This window comes from Rhopalosiphum padi, chromosome 2, assembly GCF_020882245.1.
Source record: "Rhopalosiphum padi isolate XX-2018 chromosome 2, ASM2088224v1, whole genome shotgun sequence".
NCBI classification, from domain to species: domain Eukaryota; kingdom Metazoa; phylum Arthropoda; class Insecta; order Hemiptera; family Aphididae; genus Rhopalosiphum; species Rhopalosiphum padi.
In genome coordinates this window covers 6,512,482-6,532,693 of record NC_083598.1, presented here as the reverse complement: position 1 = coordinate 6,532,693, position 20,212 = coordinate 6,512,482, and the positions used below count along the sequence as shown (strand labels likewise).

General features: G+C 28.9%; 1 protein-coding gene across 1 annotated transcript in view; it reads left to right on the top strand.

The window, feature by feature from the left end:
• The first annotated feature begins 1,484 nt into the window (after positions 1-1,484).
• The window catches only part of LOC132921217 (octopamine receptor beta-2R-like), a 114,950-nt gene continuing 96,222 nt past the window's right edge, over positions 1,485-20,212 (top strand). Inside the window, exon 1 of the mRNA XM_060984097.1 lies at positions 1,485-1,922. The gene's annotated coding sequence lies outside the window, so the exon portion shown is untranslated. The remainder of the gene's footprint in view (positions 1,923-20,212) is intronic.

Here is a 20,212-nt window from a genome sequence, read left to right as displayed (position 1 = left end):
TATCAGTAGCGACATTTTTATCATAATTCTTGGATTTATGTACGGAATTTACGTCTTTCGAATGTTTTTCACTTAAAAATCAAAATACTTTAGTAAATGCTGTATCATTTTGAAGCTTATAAATTTCAATATACAGTTTAAATTATTTACAAACAATAATTATGAATTAATGTTTTTTATTTTATATATATTAAATTCAAAAATTTTTAAACTAAAATGTTTGATTACTATATTAGTGTAGGTATGTAATTTAACAATCATCAACGCTTCTTATATTTCACAAGCAAGTTGTTAGAAAGTTTGAAAAATAGAAATACTTACAGTGTTTAGGTGTAATAATGTTTCACAAAATACATAAAAAAATCCTAAGTCAACTTCTATACTATGTAAATGTATTATACACAATAGAAGTTTTTTTTTCACATTTAATATTAAATAAATATACCTTTGCGTCGACGCTTCTGATCATCCAGCCTAAGTTGCATTTAGATATTTTAATTACAATTTCCATTTACTATCATATATGCTTTAATTTCTAACGTTTGTTGGTTTACGTTTGATTTTAATGAGTAACTAAACAATATATAAGTAAGTACATTATATAACAACCGAACAACAAATAGGTACCGTTGACATTCGATATATTCTACCGAATCTTTAAAACCATCGTTATATTATTGTTGTGACAATATTATGTAATAATAATCGTGAAAATTATTAAAAATCGACTCAGGTTGATATTTAGTTGTGTTTTTATGAAATACCGATCAATGTTCCAACAAGATGAAACACATCAAAATTCTTATGGTTTAAATTCCAAACGTTTCAAACGTATTACGACTTAGGAGTTTAATCTTGTTCGGACTTATATCTAGGACGCTATATCCGCGGGTACCGTGGTGTAAAAACAGTTTAAGACGTATATCGTATAATAGGTTTTTTATTTTACTTTGTGATAATTCGGAGAGGATTGAACGTCGATCGTGAACGACCCGATAACTATATACTTAAGTATAATTTAAGGTTTTCAATTGAGGTTGTTGTCTTCTCTAAATGTATATAATATATAACTACATACTTTAGCAGATAAAATGAGGCGACGACAATTGAAAAAGTCGCAACTGAAAGTGGAAAGGTCTAAGCGATTTACTATAATCTTTCACGACCCGTCACCCGCCATCGACTGTGAATGGTAGTGACGTGAAGGCTTGCGCACCGTGGGGGTGGTCCACGAAATCGTCTGGTATATATTTATATATGTATACCTGAATATTATGATATTATAATAATGTTATATCGAAATAACGAAATCATCCGGCGAGGACGCCAGAACGGCGCTAGAAAAACGAAACAGAGTTTCCCGCGAAAACGCTTCGGCGGGACATCGGACGGATATGTCTCTCGGCGGTGGCCCTGGGCGTGCGCACGAACGCCGGAGAAACCATTTCGCCAGGGGCTCAGCACTACTCCAGTCGATCACTGAGGTGGCGCGTGTGATCGTCGTGCGTTGCCCAAGAGTCGCACTGTTGTGTATGTGCGTATAATAATATATTATTATAAATAATATGTACACATAAAACATAATATGTAAGCAGCCAATGAGAGGCATTTACTATATTATTATAGTTCGGTATCGCGAAAAAAAAACCCCAAGCGCGCCAGTTTAAAAATCCGTTTTTATGTCGCCATAATAAAAATATAACAGTTGGAAAAAAGTTTTCGAAAAACCTTAACTCTTCACGCGGACTCGTTTCAGTCGCCGTACATACAGGTACCCGCGTAATGACATTATCGTGATCGTCGTGCCATATCATATTATTGTATACCGTCATTGGAAGAATTCCCGTGCACATAATATTATAGTCGTCGTAACGCGTTATATTTACACTTGCCGGTTCTGCGATTGAGCTGATTTTCAATCTGTAAGTATAAACATACGTATACGTCATGCATGCACAATATTAATATCGTAATGATATCAATCGTAGACATAAAAACATTAATATTTATCACGACAGCAGACTCGTAGGGCACGTAAGTAAGTACTTTGCGTGTATATAATACGCGTTTCAGGTATAATTTAATACATCGTTTCTGCGTATTCTGTATTAGAGGATTACATTGCTGCATTGAGGGCGATATTTTTGTTTATTTTACTTTAATTAAATATGTTTCACCGCACAAACTTGTTAGGAACACTTATGATAAGTATTTCAAACATTACAACCAGCAATTGAATTTGGAATACGCACATTTGAGTATTTTCTTTCTTATTAATGCATTCACATAATATTTTGCAAGTAAACGTACTTTTTTTTTAAATAGTTTGTAAAAATACTTTTTCTAACGTGATATTTATTATTTAACAACTAAGCGTTTTTTCTCAGTTCTATGTACTGGTTAAAGGTATTATTGGTTAAGAATTGATATTGTGTGTATAAAATTATTTGGTGAACAGGACAATTTTAAAAAGTTAAATACGAAAACAAATTATTCTTTTTATAAAATTATAAGAAAAATAAAAAATAATAATACTATCATAAAAGTATTTTGCATTTCAAACAATAAAATAAATATCTTGGAAACTAAAAGTTTTCGAAATATCCCAGCATAAAGGTAGATACCAAAATTGTTTTCTAAAAATAAGACATCGAATTTAAAATTTGAATACTATTATATTATATTTCAATACGTATTATTTTTTCCTCATATTTTTATTTAAATATACTTAACTGATATTGTAAAATATAGGCACACGTATTATAGCAGTAAAACGCAAGTTTTTATAGTAAGTAAATAATATAATACATAATATAGTTTTAGACAATCAATAACACTGTAAATATAATTTCTTAGAAATAATAAATAATGGATACATTATCAAGTTTTTTTGAGTAATAAACTAATTTATTATTATCGTATTATTTACTGAAGTTATATATTATACTGAAATAATGTACTTTAATACAGAATAAAAAACACTATCGTATACATGTATTTAAAGTTATAATTTTATAAATTATATTTATCTTAATTTTCAGTTAAAAGTAAAACTAATAATATTTAAAGAATAAAAAATGTATAAACTTGAAATATTGCGAAGTAAAAAAATGTTAGTAACATAACATTCATTTTATCGTCGTTATTTAAGAAAATTAAAATGCATGTCAAAGTCTAAAAAACTTGAAACAATTATAAAATTCTTAGTGCACACTGCACTATTAATACAATTATAAATAATATTATTTAAACATATTATATTATTATACTATTAGTAAAATATAAATTAATTATGTACAAAAATATAAGGTCAATTTAAAAATTTAGTTGATAAAATATATTTTTTGAGATTGTCATTAAGGATTGCACATGTTTCAATGATCCTCAAGAAACTATTCAATTGTACATCGTCATCAAAATACACTCTTGTCTAGTACTCAACTGTCTCGTTGCCCTTTATTCTCAAACACACTTTGGACCATGTATAAAAATGTGCTCTGTTACTTAATTTTCATCAAACTAGATTTTTAGAATAATATATTATTAACAAAATATAATTAGGTGTATTAGGTAGCTGCAGGGTAGAAATAATTGTATATGACATATGTATATATTTTAATAAATAATCAGATAGCAAATAATTCAATTAGGTAAGTATATTATCAAATATATAACACATTATCCAACTGAGATAAAAATATTTTATTCTTTTACATTTGTTTACAATAAATATACTTAAGAATAAATTTATTTAGGTATATCAATGCAGTTTTTTTTAGAATTAGTAGTTGTTATAAAAATTGTAAAACGATAATATTTAAAAATGAGAAAAAAACTTGAATGTAATTTACGGCAAAGCCATTAGTTTGAACAAAATTTATTTTGGTTATTTCATTGTAATTCGGGTATAAAAAATTCATGACACTTGACATTTTAACGAATTATTTAAATAAGTATGGTATTGACGTGATATATTTTTTAAACAAAATGTTCAATTATTAAAATGTCAAAATTGTTTTATTTTCACAGTATTTATTTTATAAAATTTGCAATTTAAATTTTAAATACCTTGAGTTTAACATGATCTATAATGACTACAATAGCAACTAAAATGACGCGTCAGTTTAAAAATATTTATAAAAAAAATCATTATTAAAAATGTTTGAATGTATTTAAAGTTTTAAAATTTCCCTATTAAATATATATAGTTTAAAGTATAAATAGAAATAAAAATCGGTAAGTTTTACACCATACAATATATTATTACACATTGTAAAATAAATGTCTCCAGAGAATACCAAATATAAATGCATTTTTTGCAGTGGCCATTTCTTATTTTCGATGGAAATATTAAAAAATGTCAAATTTATACTTAACAATCAAATATAAGTTATATCAAAATTAATAATTTAGGCTCCCTTAAAATTCAATTACATTTCAGCCTAGCTACATATTTTTTTAATTGTTCCTTTAAGTAATAAAAAATGAAATTTACAAATAAGGAATCACACAAAGAAGTAAATCTTCAGAAACTTTAAGCTAGAAAAAATATATATTTTTTAATTATTGAATACACTGATAAAAAAAAAAAACTTACCATAGTTTTGGTCTGTAACTTATGAAAAAACGTAAAGTAATGCCATTCATTTTCACGGTAATAGAAAAATAATAAAATATTATTTAAGATACTTACCGATTTTTGATTTATATTAAGACATCGTCTTATAACTGTTATGAGTTATTTTTTCCCCCAATAACATATTACTGTCGTATATTTATTGGAAATTTATTTTTATTTTTATTCTTTGACATTATAATAATACGTTAGTACATTTTTCATGGTTTTTCGTAACTTTCTCTCTCTTTATATATATTATATTGTCTAAATTGTCTAAATTAGCTTCATACATTCTGACCAATTTATCAGCTAAATAGTAGCGCACCAAAATGTCATTTTGGCAAAACGTCCACGCTAAATCGACCACCCTGAAACGTTCTAAATACTTATGATACTATTGGTTATGACACAGAGAAGATTAAATATAAAATAATAATAAATCATTAGGGTTAAACGCAATCATTCTACCGATGACCACCACCACAAAATATGTTAAAAGCTAGGTATTAAATTTTGTTTTAATACAAACTTACTATATAAAAAAAAAAAAAAAACATTTTAACGTTCTGCCTACCCCTATCGTTAGTACACATATAATACTATACATAATAGAATATTGATCGGGGCTACGTCACGGCATTGTATTATTAATTTTATTCCGGTAAATTAAATACAATATTTTCAATTTTGGCAAGTGGCAGCTAATATCTATCCAAATTCCAAATCGCCCGTTCAAAATTAAATAAGTAGATTTATAGGTCAAGTTAATATTTTCAACAAATAGCAAAAAAAAAAAATCTTCAACAGTTTTAGAAATATATTACCTAGTAGGTGAATGAAAATATTTATTAACGTTCATTATGGAATGATAAATATTATAATACAACAAACAAAATTAATTTAATTTTAAGCAAACACGTTTATTTATTTTTCAAGAACTCAATTGGGTAAATTTGTATTTTCAGTAAAACATTTAAAATGTATACTTAATACTAAATTAACTTAATCAAATTAATGAAATATCGAAGTAATCGACTGATTTTAAAATTTAATGAGTAATACGTAGCAGTGTTGATGCAATAGCTATGTAGTAAGTATAGTTCATTAAATATTAATTAAAACAATATGTAAACTGCAAAGTGAGCTAGAATTTATAATTGAAGTAATTTGAGAGAAATACATATACAATTATCATTATTGTTATTCAAAATTGACCATAATAATTATCATAAATATATAACTATAAATAAAAATAGTTACTATTTTTTTTAAATATTTTATCTTTAATAAGTTTTAATAACTTTAAATTGTGTTTATATTAATGGAAAAGAAATTAAGACGCTTCTTTAAATTTGATATGTACGTATAATACATACAACTATTTAATAACATGTTTTTCTACCCTTAAGAAAGAGTCACCCGATGCTCCCTTTAAATATTTAAGAATGTGAATTATTTTAATATGCGATAAATTATTCGTGACTCAAATTGTAAAACGAACAAAACAAAAAAAAAAAAAAATAAAAATTGCTCTGTTCAAAATATAATGTCATTAAAATGATTATTTTCAATGCAAACAACGAGTAAATTTCCGATGCATTTAGAATTTTTATCCAATGACGTTTAAGTTGACGTGAAACTAAATCGTTTACAACACATTGATGTTTGCCATAGGTGCCTACAACAGTGTGCACGTTATAGATTATTATAACGTACAGCTCGTGCATGTATACGCATTTTTATAATAATCGATGTCTGCTTATTAAAAAAAAAATATATATATATATATATAATCATACTTGATGTTATAAACGAATTGAGTAATATTTTATTTACGTAATAATATTCCCGTTTGGGTCTCAGCATTGCTAATGTCAGTCATCACTATATTATGTGGGATGATCAATTTAAAAATAATTTCATAACGTTGTTATGCGAGTGAATAATAGAGGACCATTTGCCGGAATATGTTTATGCTTTTACAAAAATCGTATCCAATTTGCCGAGCGATTCGTATTGTATTCTTGATATTCCGGCCGCGTTCGCCCGTAGCTATTTGTTTTCCATTTTCGGTTGATATCGCGTATCTTTCACTAAATCCTCTCTACGTGCAGGACAATATTCAAAACGTCCCCGGTCCGGCCCATTATTGCAGTTAGAATATAGTGTATGATATTGTAAGCGTATTAAATTAATATGCGAATGGGTCTATCATTATACGACGTGTACTACCGATTTAATATTATGTTAAAACAAAGTATATACTCGTACATATTATGTTGAACGTGTTTTGTCCGAATATTTTTCACTGCGGATACTGCTACTTTGAAATCCTTTCCATTCGTAGAATAATTCACCAGACATACACACATTACACACCTTTACTTTTTTCAGATTATGATTTTAGAAATGTTTAAATAATTATACTTAAAAACTATGTTTTTAATTATTTCGATTTTTAATGTTCCTCGAGGAATAGTGATATAATCTTCTTTTTTTTTTTAACATTAGAACATTGAGCACTAACCCTTTTTACTGTAAATTAAAATATATAAAATGATTAAAAATATATCATATTCTTTATATCTTCTTTATAAAGACGTAAATTAAGGAATTACAGTCAACAAAGAGTTAATAACTATAACGATATTTCCGATCAAATTTGGCTGTGTAAAATACTGACTAGAAAATAACATAATGCGGCCTTAATTGATAAGAATGTTTATGAATTTGCTTGTCGAATTAGAAATCTAAAGAGGCCTACGTTGTAAAATCAGATAATTATAAATTGTATCTCATTTTTAATTATTTATATAAATCGTGACCTAAATATTTGATAATATGTTGAGATTTTTTTTGAAAAATCAATAAATTCTTTCATTTTTCAGACTTCGGAGTGAAGATTTAGAATATAATCATATTTATGTTTATATTGTTGAAATATTTGTTTTTTTGTTAATGATAAAAAAATGTATTATTATAAATAATTAATTAAGTATAACCATTAATAATTTCTATGAATGTACGATAATTCCCGCATAACATCTATAAACGAATATTTTTTGTTTGCGATTATTTAATTTTTATCTTATATAAAATTATGTATCTTTTTCTATTATTATATTTGGCGTTTTTGAACTATATATATGTATAGCATTAAATTTAATTTCTCGAATGAAGCACTCAGGGTTATATGATTTTGGCACTTTTGTACGAAATATTTATTTTTTTTCTTATCTGGTTTTGACGCTTATGTCTTCCACCGGAATACATCTATATAGTACATACTAAATAACAATGTAAATCACGATAACAGACAACATATTTCTACACAAGCATGCGCACTAACGCGTTATAATAATATAATGGTTACTTATAGTTGACCGATTTTTCTATGCATTATAAATTATAATTTAATGTTATATTCAAGATTATATTCCTTAAAAATTGGTTCACAAAACTATAATATATGCAATTTATAATTATTTATACTTATACAATTTTACAAATTATAGTATGATGAAAGATTAATATTGTTACTCCAGTTTTAAAATTGGCTTAGCTACTTATACATTTTATATCTATAATCTAAATTGATATATATATTATATATACTTACATACAGTTAAATAACTCAAAAACTACTTATTAAAATTTAGAGTATATAATTATTACCTAAAAAAATCACAAGATTAATAGAAAAAGGGGAATATTGATTTGAAAAAAGGTTTGTATTGCCATCACATTCTTTGAACGGTATACTAAATCTAAATAATATAAAACATGATAATTAAATACCTTTAATGTTGTAAAATATATTATTAGTATGAATTAATTATTAAATGAAAAATAGGGATGAACGTGCTTGTTGAATCACTCTGTATACGTGTAATAAATATTAAAATATCATGTAAATGTATGAAAAGTTGACTTATGGTCTATGGACTGCCGGCCGCCACCACCGCACCGTGGCCATTCTGTAGTATTGGAGATTATCTAAGAATATTTCGAGTTTTTATAAAAATGGCGAACGGTGGAATATGTTACAAAAGGCAAGGAACGTTTTCATCACAACATCCACAAGTGCAATATGTCGAGAGCGCGCGTAATAAATGTGGTACAGCTTATTTCGTGAAAAATATCAAATACATATCTCATACATATGTGCACAATTTTTATTTCATTTCTTCTTGTTTATTGCGCAAACCGTTATGTACAACAACGAATATAATAATATTATGTTGTTATACGTGTGTTATATTATGTTCTATTTGAACGTGTACGTGGATATAGGTATTCATTAAATGGTTAAATTATAGGTTAAGCGCATGATAGTGACGGCTAGTTAGGGAGGGGGGAAAGGAATAATACATTTAATGATCAAAAATAATTAAATGTTCGTACATAAAGTCTAGGGTGCATTAAATCCAATTGTGTGTATCGATTTTTCATAAGGGCCGATGAAATCATTTAAAATACAATATGGTTTCAGTTCATGTAGATTGCTACTTGAAAACACTGACATGGAGACGGCCTTTCGTCATGACTCTGAACCGAGTTTAATCTAAAACCAATTAAGTAATAAAGGTACGGTATAGTTTAATATAATCTTAGATATTAATTCTAGTGTTTACCGTTCTGTGTTGATACCAGCGCAAACATCGAGGACGTAAGTTCGTAAAAAAAAAAAAAGAACATGGTTTTGGGATGTAATTCGTGTAAAAACACTGTAAACTTTAGACATCCTATTAACACACGTGTCACCGCACTGTGTCTCATTTGTCAAGATTTTTTTTTATCATTGCAAATATCTTAGATATTTTTCATCGCTTATCGACACATGTCTAAAATCCCACTGGAAAATAAAATAATAAATTGTCATACACACGAACAAAATATCATGTTTTAAACATCAAAAATGTCTAACTATCGAAAATAATATTACAATCACTTTCGTGTCATAAGGTGATTCGTAATTATTATGTATTGAAATAAATGAAAAATTAAATCTTTTAAAAAAATATAATTATATATATTTATTATTAATACTAAACTGAGCTTCTACTTCTTCTAGAAATATCTTTAATTATTATTATTATTATTATTATAACGTTTATTCTGTTGCATTCACAAAATAAACGCCAATCGCATACAAAGAAATACGTAAAGCAATGTTCTCTACCTTAACCGCTGTTGGTTAATTGTCGGTAACATATTTTTGATTTAATCACAATGGTTTGGTATACAGTTACCTAATCATTTTCTCAATAAAATAAATAAAATCGTCCAAGAAATAAAGCAATAATTTCAAAAACGGCAGGTTATTTGGCCTCTATAATCGAAAACCCTTTGACGTAGTTTAATTTAAATGCCAACCGTTAAATGAAGTTGATGAAAATATCCACAAGTCAGGTAGTTGAACTTAAAATTTAAATTCTAAACTTTATCCTCAGTTTATTATATATATATATATGCCGTATACTCGTACTGTAAAATATCATATATAATAATATGAAATATTCGAGATATTAAAACATTTAAAACCATGAAAAATAAGATTGAGGCATTGATACAATTGTTAAAAAAGTTAAAATTATAAATATGTTTTCGTGGATTATTGATAATTTTAAATCTAAAATTAAACCAATCTGCTACAAGACATATTTCTATGATGGTTTTAATGACATAGCTAATAACTTTTATGAAAGCGAAAAAATTCCAAATTATTTAACTTCATTAAAATTCAAACTAGTTTACATATATTTTTTTTTTTTATACAATAATTGATCATTCAATATAATTAAAACATTTAAAAAAACAATATTGGCATAGTATTTCTAAGATTAATAAAAACTATGATCAAGTACAATTATCATAGTAATAATTAACAGTCACCGACTATGATTTTATTACGAAATTTAAAACTGATATGTCCGTTTGAAATAATAGATAATTGTTTAGGTCAATTATCAAAAAATAAATAAATACAATAAAAAAAATAAACAATAAAAATACAGGTCCATTAGCAAATCCTGTATAGTTATTGGAGTCGATAAAAAAATAAAAAGTAAATGTTTATTTTTTACCAATCCAAAGGGGCACCACGTTAATTGTTCGCAGAAAATAAATTCGCGTGACAGTTGCTCGCGTGACAACTATTCGCAGGAATATTATTCGAATAAGAAAATAATAATTGTTTGCGCATAAATTGTTCGTAAAAAAAAAAAAAAATAAGACTTGATAATCATGTAATATATTTTGTTATCTATACGGCAGTTAGTAAATAACATACTATATTAGGTAGTTAGGTAGTCGTAGAGGCCAAAGAATAGATCCTCATTTGTGTATGGAATTGTTATAATTCAGTAACAGCAGCCGGCAGGCCTTCCGCGAACTAATAAATCAGTTGAGGGATGGCACAATTGTTTTTTGTCTACACTTAGTTCATCCAAACATCATCAATTTTGAGATTTATACATGCACTCCAAAAAACTTCAAAAGTTCAGCAGTATGCGTTGCGGGTTAAGAACCACCATTAAAAAAAACGTATCAATATAAAAGTTAAAATTAAAAAAAAAAAAATGTGCAGATTATAATAACCGTGCAACAATTGATTATCTTCGAGGTGTTGCATACGGCAATTTTTAATTGCAAATATAAAAACTATGTACTTTCATATTGACATCTACAAACGTGGAAAAATACTCAACTACATTGTAATTTATTTTTTATGTATTATAAGGTATATTTATCAAAAAAAAAAAAAAAATATATATATATATATATGTATACATAATAATAAAAAATATTTTAATATTATGTGAACCTATTTTGAATTAACAATATAATATTGAACATGCGAACAATGTATGGCACGAACAATTTTTGTATTCGAACAATTTCCACGGGAACATTAGACGCGCGGGCAACTGTCGCGCAAACAATTTTCAGCGAACAATTGACGCATATCCGCGCAAAAAGGTAGGTACAACGATGGAATAATGATGAAAACAAAACTGTTCGATTAAACACTATCCGCGTCGGCATCGTTTGGTCGGAGGGTAACGGGGGGTTGAATACACGATGAAAATAGCTTAATTATTACAGCCGAGTAATATCGTACAATAATAACCGGTATCATGTCTACCTCTTGGCCGCGGTTATTAAAATGTAATTATCGACGAAAAACTCGTCTACTGCGATGGCGTGGAACTTTTGACCGCGTCGTGGTTTATAAATACGTCGGGCGGATGTGTGCGCGGCGATCGTGATTTATAGTTTGTCGGAGCTTTTCGTGACTCTGAATTAAGAAGTGTATTGTCCACGGTAAAGAGAAATAAAAGATTAAAGAGAAAAGAGATACAAGATAAAAGATAAAAAAAATAAAAATAAAAAATAAAAACGTCGAAAGGACAAAAAAAAAAATTAAAAAAGACTGTATCGTCGGTAAAAAAATCCTATTGTTTCGCACACGCAAACGATACACGAGAAATAGATTTATGTCGGTCGCGGTCGATTGGCGATGGGGCGCGGGTGGAGAAGGGTTGAGTTTGAGATGCGAAAGACTCGAGAGCGGTCTTTTACGTCGGCACAATAGGCGCGCGGCGTGTAAATACTGCGTAAAACTTTTTCGTCACCTCTTTAAAAACGATCTCGACAGCATTACAAATATGTAATCCCTTTTGATTGCACCACAGGTACCTATATAATATACGGAGAAGAAAACAAACCGAATGAAATATAAAAGTGAAATTCGCACGGGGCTTACGACCGTGTGTGCTCGTATTTTATTGTAACACGATCGCCATATGCTAACTCAAACACATTATAGACCATAATTAGGGCTATAGAACTATAATAATGCCCTAAAAAACTTTGAACGTTCTATTAAAAAGTTTTTATACCTTAAAAATTAAGAATAATGCACCTATAAAATGCACCTGCATTTTTATTAAATAATTTTTAAACCAACAAATATATTTTTATTAAATTTAAAATAAGTTCTTGGACTTTTAATCTGAAAAAAGTACCTTCTCATTAAATTTGCCGTTACTACTCTTTATCTCATTTTTTACGTTATAAAGATTAAAGAACTACGATTAAACTATATTGAAATAGCTAAAATCCTTGTTATTACGATATTCATTTTTTTATCAGTATAAATTTTAAAATATATGAATTTTAGGGTTAAATATCTTAAAAATCATAAAATTACTTAGGTACCTAAAAAAAATTAAGCAAAAAAATTGTACTAGTTATTATTCAAAAATAAACCAATAGTATTATATATTATGAGACGAGTATAGTTTAACTAATTTTAGAAAACAACGCAAAATCCATCAAAATCTCAATTTTAATAATTATCTTTTTAATGCCGTTCTTATTACAATAACTAAATACGTAAACTGTATAAATCATGTATATATTTATGTACAGGCATAATGTATAAATTATAATTTCGTACGTCGGGATCTTTAAAAAAATCCTATTCAATTATACGTTGATCCAACACATTGGATTTCCATTTGGAAAATGAATCCTAGAATTTGACAAATGAGGTGCGAAAATTCGATTTCAATTTATTTGTCCACGAGTAATTATTTTAAGTATACAATTTTCTAAAACTAAATGTACGCGCATCAACAAAAAAGACACAATCCAAAAATAAAAATAAAATGTTACAGTCCAACTTACATTCTTGAGATAAATCTGTATTTCAAGGAACAGCAATAAAGAATTATTAAGAAATATTTAAAAACAAAGTTGAACGAGACGTTTCAAAATACGGGTTCAAACAAATGTATGTACCTGTAGAATTTAATATGTGATACCGAAGCGTTTATACTTCCAACAGCTTGACGACATAAATACGTGATTATATTTATATAGCTCATTCAAATACATATTTAAAAAACTTTAAATGCCAACTTGAGTTCCTTTATGTACATAATATTAGAATTGAATGTTCTATCAACGTTATTTAAAAAATAGTGAACAATCCAAAATTTCAAAAACAGAAATAAAATTCTTATTAATTCTAAAAGTCCAAACTAACATAATATATTATATAATCAAGTTTTCGATTGAGTTTCGGCGAACTACGTATAACGAATTTCTATACGACAATAATCGAGGACAGCGAGGTGGCGTATACATGAATATTATATTAAATTACCGTATCGGACGTACGCGACGCCTTTTTTCCCGATAGAATTTCGTTATATCGTTACGGCCTTTCAAGACCCAACAGCAGCTGGAGTATTGATAGTTATGGGACTTTTTTTTCTCCAATGCCAAATCGAATTACAACACTTTGTGAACTGACCATTTACAATAATATTGTGTCTTGTTTTTTTTCCTACCACCATTTCTTAATATTGAGATTAATAAACGCCACTTACTACGTACGTATGATGTGACTATTAAAATGACAATATTGCATGTACATGTGTCTGAGTAACGAGATGCAAATTCAATAATAATAATTTTATACCGCTTACACAGTAATGATCGAAAATAATTATGGTAATTCGGTACTAAACGGTTTTAAGGAGTTCAGTATATGCAATTTTCTAAGTTCTATGCTAGTTATGTAAACGTGTGCTTAGTAACCACTAGAAATCGATTATTGGTGTGTGTGTGTGTGTGTGTGTGTGTGTGTGTTTGTATGAGTGTGACCATGATGTAAAATATATACACGACATCGATCTGTGACCGACAAATATAAATTATTGTTCAATAAAACCGTGCAATTGTTGTTCATCGTGCTGAAAAATAGAGTTAAGGATTGGAATTTTGAAAAAAATATTTGTTATGACTATGAGGTTTACTTGACGTCGATTATTTCGGTATTTTTTTTTTTTTTTTTTATCGACGTATAATAATAATTATGTTTATTTTAAATGTCTATATTTTAATATCAAATTAAAGGAAAAATAAGAGTTAAGATTTGAAAAGAGTTGTATAATAATATGATCTATATCGATACATTTCATTATTATGTCAAATATATTTTCAGAATTTATATCTTAGACAATCATAGTTTTTTTCAAAATCCGGTCGATATTGAATTTCTCTTAGGAAAAAAAATTCTCAACAAAAACCACAATAATTCCGGTTGAAATTTTAATGCACGAACCTTATATAAATCGGTTAGTGTCAACCTTCCAAAGAATATAAAATATGCATGGATCGAGGGTCTTAAATTTGCAAGACAGTCGGTACCATGTTGCATTATCTACAACTCACAAGCTCGTTGATGGCGCGTTGCCACTCGGCATACGTTTTATGTAAATATTTCAATCGAATATTTTGAATATTACGGTATACGTGAAGTTTGACCACAGTTACTCGGTTTTTTGTTTTTTATCTTACCTACTATACAGTTGTGCGATTCGCAATAATGGCGTATGGGAACGAACACAAAAAATGTAGACACAAGTATTTTACTGTTCATCATTAATACTTGTTTATATACAAATTATAGGCGATATAATAGATCATTTGGTTTATACACATAAAGGTAAACACCGTGTTCATTATGCTGCATTGGATGCTTTACCGAGTTTTAGTCTTTGTTCAATAGTTATAATATTGCAATATATTATTATTATTATTAATATATCATTATATTATACGATCGTCGCAGCGTAGTTTTCGAGAATGATAATAACGAAACCAACGGCCCCTCTTAACCGCACCGCATATTATTATACAGAACGATTCAGTCGGTGCGTATGACAATATTAAATATTTGGTTCCGGTGTTTTATGTCGTTTAAAACGGTTATTGTTTTTACGGCAAAATCATTTATTATATTATGATGCTAAACAAATACCGCTTTTATGTTCGGAATTGAATATAAATCATTTTGAAATATAACGTGTGCAAATGGTTCTAATTTATTTGATTTGATTTTTTTTTTTTTGGTAAATCACACTGACCAGATTGTGTGTGAAATAATTGAACAGTTATAATATATTACTGCATGAAGCGAAACTTTTTGTTACCATCAAACATCTGTAAAATACACACAAAACAATTATTATATATATAATTGGAATATGTATACATAACGGTGATTCTTTTAAATTACTGAAATTGTGTACAAAATATTTCCAAAATATATTTATACTTTTCAATAATATAATTAATTTACTTTTAAAATAATTATCTAATGCGATATAATATTACATCTATTTCAAAGTGTATAGTGTATTATGTATAGATCCAGATGAATGAAAATCTATTAACATTAATTTACATGTATTATACAAATGAAAGGCAACATACAAAAGTCGGTCAAATAACTTGATTGAACGTCTATTTATACTTTATTATATAAAGTTCAAAAGTATCTAACAATTAATTATTTTATAGACGTGCAAATAAAAAAACCATATACCGACCGAAAGCTCACATTGATCAATAGTTTTTTTTATCGCTATTTGTATTCTCTCTCATTGCTTGAAAATTAAAATTATGAGTTTAATACAACTTTTGAAGTACGATATGCGTACAGTTTCCAATCTAGTAAGTGGGACCGCATGAAACTTTTTGTATATTTTTTTTTATTGAAATGAACAAAAAACAAAACGTATATCATTGTAAACGCTGCAATATCAGTTATCTGGTACCACTGGGTATACCTTATATCTAATATATATATATTACAATGAATTTGATTGAGAATAAGATCATACGATAAAATATTAAAATCAACTAACTGAAAATATGATTGAACGTGATCGGATACGAAAATATACGAATCGCGAACTGGAACGGTTTCTATGAGATAATAAAATAGCAACGAGAGAGGGTTGTACCAGCGTCGGCCCGATAAGGAACGGACAATCAATGAGAATAGACAGAAAATGTCATAGATATTGACTTAGTGTAGCATAGATATAGAACAAATAGAGGAATCGGCGGGGCATAATTTGGAAGGGAAAGAGGAAAGTAGATTGTACAATCGCACAGAGGACGCGAAAAGAGAAGTTATTGTTTTCTTACAAAGTTTTATAACGTTGAAGGAAGGTTGAATCGGTATGGACGGTGCACGCGATATACCTATCTCTATACAGCAGGTGACAGGTTCGTCCAATAATCGAATCACATTTTGCCAGCGGGGTAGAAATTGAACCGAGAAACGTATTAGATTAAAAGAGGGTAGCGCAAATAGAAATAATGAAAGCTAATAGCAGGCACGATTCTAGGCGTTCGATTAATGTGGGATGATTTTATCGGCGCGAAATAAAAAATTGAAGTGCGTCGAGTAAAATTGGAATCATTGAAGATTGATGATACTCGAGGCCATTTTTAGGGTGACTGGTAAGTCTCGGGTCTTCGTTATTGTTACATGCGTACATTTGAGGCATCGCGTTTGAAAAAATAGGAAAATCGGTTTAAAAAAATAATACTATTTCACGACATTCTATATTGAACGTAACACAATATGGAAATAACGAATGAATTACTAAAATACTTGATACGTAATGAGTAAGTCATTTAGGTAGTCAAACATAATGATACAATGTGGTAAGGCAAAGGTACAAAACTAAACGGTAGAGTAACACATTCAGTAGACCTAGAACATTTTTCGTTACATGTACCGAAGTACTGTTCGTAGCCGTAATTTGTTTTCTTGTCGATACCATAACTATTATACAATTGTTGGTATAATGTAATGATTACGCGATTTAATTTTTTGTTTTTATCTATTACAACGATGGACAATATTCTTTTGAGATCAATTAATTTTGAATAGTAAAAAAATAAAATAAGGTATTTTTAATAACACTTATAATAGACATTTAAGGTTCGCAATTATTACAAAGGCCGAGTGTTAGGATAGTAATTATTTTCAGATTCGGCCTATCAATTATTATTTTTGTCCTTGGCCTCGCAAATCTCAAGGACGACCCTTTATTACCCGCGTAGAGATACCACAGCTTGGTGTGTCGTGTATACCAGGATTGATGTTGTGCAGAGTGTATGGGACGCGTACGATTTTTAAATGATAAAACGCCGGGCAGTAATAAAAACGAACGAACCTCATTACTCATCGTTACAGATCATAATAATATTATTACTACTGTTATTTATAAAACGCGTAAAACGCAGTTTTAGCGATACGTTTCCGACGGATTTGTTAAAACAGTGGCTGGCTGCAATTACAAAGTTATAATTAAAGTCGTTAGAAATTCGCGGAGACACGGTCGCGTATAACGTTATACGTATACATGCATACATAGCCATAATTAAGCTTATCACTTAATTAAGTCCACATATTTTCTGGCTCGTGTTAAATAAATAAACGCATAACACACTTCTAAAACGTCTAAAAATGTTAATTAAACCGCAGGCGTCGTTATTACTTGTACATTATTTCGGTTCCGAACGAAAATGTCCTTTCTGTGTACGTTGCGTTGTTAAACGCGGACTGCTGTCCGCCGTGGAGCAGAGTTTATGTCCCCGGCGGCCTCGCGGTTCTGATAATATTCGCGACTTGATAATAATAATAATAATAATAATAATAATAGTAGTACGCGCACCGTGTACCTGCATGCACGGAGAATACGCCGCCGTTCTCGATTAAATCTGCTCCGAACGGTTTATACGAATCACGTCGCGTTCTCATTATATTATTGTACGTACGAAATGCAATGCAATCGCACACGTCATTATTATGTATAATATTAATTGTAAAATGACATGACCCGTCAAATTAACTCGGCGGGGGTTTTTCGTTCTCCGAAACCATCGCGTGTTTTGAGCTATGTTGTTTTCAAAGGATATAATATTATATTATATACGTTATACAGGGTCTTCCAAATTGACCAAATTGATTGTGAAAACAATCGCGGAGATCGCGTGAGAACTTAATATAACCCTTTGCACCGTTTTTTTCACACCGAATTCGGAAGACCCTGTAGATTCCCTATATGTGTACACCCCTGCGCATACGTCAACCGTAAACTATACATTTATATAATATTATATTGTGATATGTCCGCATTTGGTTGTATAATATATGTTTTGTGTGTGTGTGTGTGTGGGTGTCTGTGACAAGGGTGAACGAAAAGCTTTCAGCCTATGGTTACACCGTACATTGCGTTTACTATAATATGAGTGGTACAAGAAAAACACAAAAGTCGAGTACCAGAAAGCGTAAGCCAGCGTTATACACAATAGTCAAGATATTAATTGTAATAATACTGCACATAGCTGTTCTGTATAATTAATTGTATTTTTTCGCATATAGATACTTAAAGCGTAACCATAAATCCACATGTCCAGTGTTTCGTGTAGTTATATATGAAATTTGATATTACTATTGCTTTTCCTTCCCGAGTAAAAAAAATATATAATAAAAGGAATTTTACTATAAACGACCTAATATAACTGTTATTTTGTATTTATTTGGTTTTCTTATTGCAAACTCGTACTTGTATTAAACATAATATTATAATACATTATTCCACGTGTTCAACGTTATTCGAACTTGAGCTTATCGTTTTCTGTCTTTTCATATTTTATTATCAACCAACGATTAATATACTACGCATTATTGGCTATCGCTAAAAAAAAAATGCTAAAAATATTGTGTTGGTTTTCATTCAAATACTTACACGATCACACAGTTATTGCTTTAACATATTTTCATAGTAACTATAATTTATTTGGTCTAAAACAACACACAAAAGAAGTCGGATGGTTGTCTCCGCAGAAAATATAACTAGGAAAAAAACGATTTTATTAACTTTTCAACAATTTCTACATAAAAGGATTTGAATAATGCAGCAGTAGAGAATTCATAAGTTTGGTTTTGCGTAATTTACCTGATTATGTTTGATGTATTATGTGTACAAGCAGAGTGACATCAGATCGGTACAAGTGAACGAATGCACGTGGCTTATAATATGCGCATGCGTTTTGTATAAAGGGTCGAGTATCAATTTTTGAAGTTTAAACTTTGAGCGTTTCAATAATACGACCAGTTGTGAAATATTTGTGTAAGGGAATGCATTTTATACTGAGTATACATTTTTCCTGGTTTTGAATTTCTTCGTGCTGAATTAAAAATATTACGCGTTCTACTGGAAAACGAAGAAAATGTAAAATATTTGTGCCAGAAAAGACAAACATCCGAGTTGCGCATATTTTGTGTGTTATAACTAATAATATTTCTGTAACCTACCGTATTCGCATTCGTACGATTTTCATATTTTTCTTGAGAAACACGTGCTGCTATAAATACGCGTACACGGAATACTGTACATTCCTATCTGATTTATGATATACCAAACAAACAGATTACCTACCAATAATTTAGTCAGATGTGACTTGTGATGTTAGCAAAAAATTTCTAAGGCTTAAAAATTTTCAAAAAGTATTATACATTTTTACAAAAATCTTCAATAAAAATAAAATGCACCTGATTAGACTAGAAATCTTGTAATAACCTGCCCAGTCATTGACGTAAAATATATACTTAATATCAGTGTGTCGTGTTAGCTGTGTAAAAACTTCGTTTAGCAATGGTCGAAATTTCTGGAAAAATATTGAAGACTAACGAGCTACGTGAATGAAGGT